The sequence below is a fragment of the Halichoerus grypus genome, chromosome 4, assembly GCF_964656455.1.
Source record: "Halichoerus grypus chromosome 4, mHalGry1.hap1.1, whole genome shotgun sequence".
NCBI classification, from domain to species: domain Eukaryota; kingdom Metazoa; phylum Chordata; class Mammalia; order Carnivora; family Phocidae; genus Halichoerus; species Halichoerus grypus.
In genome coordinates this window covers 153270525-153276636 of record NC_135715.1, presented here as the reverse complement: position 1 = coordinate 153276636, position 6112 = coordinate 153270525, and the positions used below count along the sequence as shown (strand labels likewise).

Here is a 6112-nt window from a genome sequence, read left to right as displayed (position 1 = left end):
TTGCATAAATTTTTCATTATATTCTCTTATGTCTATCTGTGGTGGTGTTATTTCTCTTCTTTCATTTTTATTCATTTGATCTCTCTTTTTTTATTATTTCAGAGGTAGAATTTAGTGATTCATCAGTTGCACATAACACCCAGTGCTCATTACATCAAGTGCCCTCCTTGATGTTCATCCCCCAATTATCCCTCCCCCCACCCACCTCCTGCTCAGCAACCCTCAGTTTGTTTCCTAAAGTTCAGCATCTCTTATGGTTGCCCCCTTGTCTTTTTTTATTGATTAGTCTAGCCAAAGGTTTATCAATTTTATCTTTTCATAGAAGCAGCTTTTGGTTTAATTGAATTATTTTTTTTTAATTCTATATTTCCATTCAGATATTTATTAATTTCTTCTTTCTACTAACTTTGGGCTTAGTTTATTCTTTTTTTTCCTAGTTCCTTTAGGTGTAAGGTTAGAATTTTTGAGATTTCTCTCTTTTTCTAAAGTATGTCTGTATCGCTATAAATTTTTCTCTTAGAACTGCTTTTGATGCATGCCAAAGATTTTAGACCATTGTGTTTCCATTTTTTTTCTTTTTGTCCCCAAATATTTTTTCTTTCTTTCTGATTTCTTCATTGACCTATTGGCTATTTAGTATCATGTTGTTTAGCCTCCACGTTTGTTTTTATTTCCAGGTTTTTTTTTTTTTCCTGTAAATAATTTTTGGCTACATAATATTGTAAAAAGAGATGCTTGATAAGATTTTGATCTTTTTAAATTTGTTCAGGCTTGTGTTGTGGCCTAACATATGATCTATACTGGATAATGTTCCATATGCACTTAAAAATAATGTGTATTCTGATGTTGGATGTAATGTTCTGCACATATCTGTTAAGCTATGTGGTCTAATGTGTCATTCTATCTGTATGATATATCCATTGATCTAAGTGTGGTGTTAATGTCCCTACCATTATTATATTACTGTCAATTTCTCCCTTTATGTCTGTTAATATTTGCCTTATGCATTTGGATGCTTCTAAATTGGGTGCATAGATAGTTACAATATTTATATCATCTTGTTGGGTTGGCCCCTTTGTCTTTATATAATGCCCTTTACAAAATGATAGTCTATTTAGTCTGAATATATATTGCTATCCCATTTTTTTTTTAGGCTTCTATTTGCACACAGTCTTTTCCATTCTTCACTTTAGCTTTAGGTCTGAAGTGAGTTCTTGGAATCAGTATACAGATCATCTTATTTTTTATTCGTGTAGTCACTGTATGTCTTTTAATTGGAACATTTAGTCCATTTACATTTAAAATAATTATTGGTAGTTATGTACTTTTTCCCATTTTGTTATTTTATTTTTTATTTCCATTCCAGTTAGTTAGCATACAGTGTAATACTAGTTTCAGGTGTAGAATTTAGTAACTCATCACTTACATACAACACCCAGTTCTCATCACAAGTGCACTTCTTCTTAATCCTCATCACTCACCTCCCCTCTGGTGACCACTGGTTTGTTCTCTATAATTAACACTCTGTTTCTTGGATTGCCCTCCTCTCTCTTTTTTCCCCTCCTTTGTTCATTTGCTTTATTTCTTAAATTCCCACACAAGAATGAAATCATATGGTAGTTGTCTTTCTCTGACTTACTTCTCTTAGCATAATATTCTCTAGCTCCATCCATATTGTTGCAAATAGAACAATTTCATTTTTTAATGGCTGAGTAATAATCCATTATATGCTTGAATTACTTGGTTTTTCATGTATCTATTATAGATTTTTGATTTGTGGTTACCATGGGGTTCATTTTTAACACCCTATGTCTATAACAGTCTATTTTAAGTTATAGTCACTAAGGTTCAAACACATTCATATTTTATATCTTTTTATTTTATATATCCCTTGACTAATGTTTATAGTTTTAATTGATTTTACTACTTTTGTGTCAACCTACATAGTGGCTTTATAAGTTTTAAATCTACTACCTTTACTATATGTTTGCTTTTAGCAGTGGAATTTTTTCTTTTCACAATTTTCTTCTAGTTATGGCCTTTTTTTTCAAAAATTTTATTTATTAGACAGAGAGATACAGCGAGAGAGGGAACACAAGCAGGAGGAGTGTGAGAGGGAGAAGCAGGGGGCCCGATGCAGGGCCCGATCCCAGGACCCTGGGATCATCACCTGAGCCGAAGGCAGATGCTTAACAACTGAGCCACCCAGGTGCCCCTTAAAGAAGCCTTTTTCTAAACATTTCTTGTAAAGCTGGTTTAGTGGTGATGAACTTCTTTAACTTTTGTCTGAGAAACTATCTCTTTTTCAATTGTGAGTGATAATCTTTGCCAGGTAGATTAGTCTTGGTTGTAGTTTTTTGTTTTTTGTCCTTTTAGCACTTTTTATATATCATGCAACTCTCTTCTGGCCTGCAAAGTTAACCATTATGTATATTTTGTTTGAGGCTATCTGTAATTCCTGGACCTGAGTATCTTTCTCCCCCCAGATTAGGGAGGTTTTTAGCTATTATTTCTTCAAATAAGATTTCTGCCCTCTTTTCTCCCTCTTCTCCTTCTGAGATTCCTATAATGCAAATGTTAGAAATGATATTGCAGAGGTCCTTCAACGTATTGTTTTTTGATCATTGATCCATTCTTCTGCATCCTCTAATCTGCTGTTGAATACCTCTAGTCTCTATTTTTCCTTTTACTTATTGTCTCCTTCAACTCTCTATGTTATAGTTTCTAAGTTTTCACTGAGTCCATTCACTGTCTCTCAAGTCCATTAAATATCTTTTTGACCATTACATTGAACTCTTTATCGGGCATAATGCTTATCTCCTTTTCATTTAACTCTTTTTCTGTGATTATTTTCCTGCCTTTCATTTGGGAATATTCCTCTGTCACCTCGTTTTGTCTGTCTGTTTCTATGTATTAAGTCAGCTATGTGGTCTGGTCTTTAAATTAGTAAAGTAGCCTTCTCTAGAAGAGATCTTGTGAAGTCGTAGCATAATCCCTCCTGTCAGCAGAACCAGGTGCTCCAGGGGTGTCCTCTCTGTGGGCTACATGCAGTCTTCTATTGTGGCTGAGCTATGATTTCTGTGGGCACATGAGTGGGTTGCCCTTCAGCCCAGAAAGCTGCAATGACCCACTTTGTCAGCTGAGGGGGCACTGGGCAGGGTTTGCTCCATGGGCTGTTGAAAGGCTTGGTTATAGCAGTTGTGGGCTCACTGGTGGGCAGGGCTAGCCCTCAGCTTGGCTGTCTGCAGTAAGCCACTATGACAGCTCCAGGAGCACTGCAGGGCAGGGCTTGTTCCCTAAACAGCCAGCTATGAGGCCCAGCTACAGGAATTGCAGCAGTCTCTTTGCAATGTTTCCAGTCCTAACCATGGCTACCTACAGGGTATAGTGGGACAGGAGTCCTTTGGAGGGATGTCTGCCAAAATGGGTAGGGTGGAACCAAAGGGGAATACCAGGGCATGACATGGGGTGTTAGCAAGGTAGAAAATTAGAATTGAATCCTGCAAGCATCTAGCTATTTAGTATGGGGGAGGGCACAAATAATGGTAGCTGCCATTGCTTTTGTTCCTGGAAAAATTTTCTGCAGATACTTGCCCCCCTGGCACATGTCCTAAAATTAATCAGTAGATCTCCTTCACATGGATTCCTGGCATTTTTCAGACTGCTGCTTCTGTGCTTTCTCAGAGCAAGTTTTTTAGTGTGCTGGTTCTTTCTTTAACTCCAGGAGCTTTAAAAATCAGCTGGACTTAAATCCCTTTGATTTTCAAAGCCAGACATTTCTTTTTTAATCTATTGATGAAAAGATATGAAACATTTTAATAATTTGCACATCATCCTTGTGCAGGGGCCATGCTAATTAATCTCTGTATCATTCAAATTTTAGTATATGTGCTGCTGAAACAAACACTACTCTGTAATTCTTAAACTTGTTTCTTTGTTGGTTGTGTTTTCCCTCACCCTGGCCTTTTCCTTCAGGATTTTGTTTCTCTTTGGCTTTCTACATTGCCAATATGATTTGCCTAGATATGGATGTTTATTTTTTTGCTTGTATTTATGATGTTGACATTCTTTTAGCTCCTTTGCTCTGTGGTTTGATGCTTGTCATTTGTTTTGCAAAGTTCTCAGCTGTTTTAATTTCAAATATTTCTTCTAATTTTTCATTCTGATGTGTTATACGTTTTAATGTTCTCCTATAATTCTAGGATACTCTTTCATTCTCTTTACGTATTTCAATTTGGAAAGTTTCTATTGCTCTATGCTCAGGTCCACTTATTTCCTCAGGCATGTCAAGTATATTTATAAGACCATCAAAGTCATTTGTCATTTTTTTTTTCATTTCTAGCATTTACTTTTGATTCTTAGAGATTCTTAGAGTTTATGTAACCTATCTGTTCTTGCATGTTATTTATAGTTATTTTAAATTTCCTCTCTAATTTACACCTGTGTTACATCCTAGACTAGTTCTGATGACTGCTGGTCTCTTCAGTTTTTTTCTTGCCTTTAGGAAAACCAAACATGTTGTATTAAGGAATAGAACTTGAGGTAAATAGGTCTTTAATGTGAGAATTTATGATATTTGACTAATTATTTGGCTGTATGTAATGTCTGTTGTAGGTACCAGAGACTTTACATTCCTCAAATCCCTTATTTTTGTCTCCCTTCTGTGCTTTGGGGATTTCTATATGTTGTTGATTGAAGAGAGTTGTGTCCCCTACACCCTTGCAAGAAAAACAAGGAATCCTTTTTAGATTCTCACTTTTAGAACTTGGTGGGATTCCTGGAGGTAAAGCTGATTAAAGTGTAGAGTCCCCCAGAAGTTTGTCACTCTTATACTAGTCCATACTCAGCTCCAGAAATTCATCAAAATTAGCATTTATGCTCCTTCCAGTTTATAGCTCCTGTGGCTTCTGTTCCAGGTAAGCAGAACTCAGAAAGCACCTACCTCTCCAGATTTCAGAATGGCAGTTTGCCTTCTAAACTCTGTTCCATGATGAGTACTAAAAAAATTGACTTTCAGTTTGTATAGCTTTTTTCTTATGTGATGAGTGACAATCTCTGCCACTTAAATGGTATAGATGTGACTAGTTCTTGGGTTTGGATTAGTGCTACTTTGAGTTTTAATCCCTAGGGAAAAAAGAAAGTAATAAAAAGCATTTTTCCCCTGATAAGTAGCTTTACCTCTCCACGCCTTAGATTACTAACTTTAAATCAGGGATAATATTATCTACCTTATAGAATTGTTAAAAGGATTAAATTAAATGAGACAGGTGTTAATCACAATTAGTGGCATCTAGAAAATGTTTAAGTAAGGATGTTACATTAGTTTTTCCCACAAATGTCCTATCTGTATAAATATTTGCAGACAAACATACACTGGCCCTAGTTCTACCAGATGGCATAGGCATAAGCATAGGTATTTACTATACCACACTTCTGTGTACTTAGAAATATGGGTAGGGTTATTCTAAGTAACACAAGGGAATTTTTCTGGTCTAAGGAAACATTTTCTCTATATTGTACAGTTACTCTAACAAAGTAAATCCAGAATGAACACAAAGAGGTTTTTTTTAATTTTGTAGCTGTAAGTTACAGGGTAAAGACTCAGGAATTTTTTTTAAAGTGTAATTTTATGTACTTCAAGCATAGAATATTAGTCATATTTTGAAATAATTCCTGCATTACCAAGATCTTATTATAAGGCAGAAATTTTGGCTGTGTATTTAGCAGATTTTTTTCCTTACTGTACTAAAATCAGACAAGTTTGGCTTATTTATTTGATTGTGCTATCTAGAAAAGTAGTTTGATATTTAATGTGATCTGTTATATCTTAATTTCTAACATTAAATGAAAATACAAAATATATGCTTTCATCTTAATTACCTTTTAGACTTGAATTAAAATGTAATAAGCAGTTATTTCTTAAGTACTAAAAGGCCAAAATTAGAAGATAATCATTTAAAGTATATTTGTAGAAGTTGTCAATCAATATCAAAATATTCTACCATTTCTCTCACCTGATTTATAATTTAGTTATAAGTGAAGCTATATGAAGAAATTAATGACATAAGTAGAAGGTGTAGTTAGTAATCCTATACTTAGAGAACAGTATTTT

At 34.8% G+C, this 6112-nt stretch overlaps 1 non-coding gene across 1 annotated transcript; it reads right to left on the bottom strand.

Annotated features, from left to right (window-relative positions):
* Positions 1-3799: 3799 nt before the first annotated feature.
* LOC118525173 (U6 spliceosomal RNA) lies at positions 3800-3907 on the bottom strand. The gene has a single exon (XR_004912013.1). It is a non-coding gene; the product is annotated as a U6 spliceosomal RNA (small nuclear RNA).
* Between the last annotated feature and the right edge of the window lie 2205 nt (positions 3908-6112).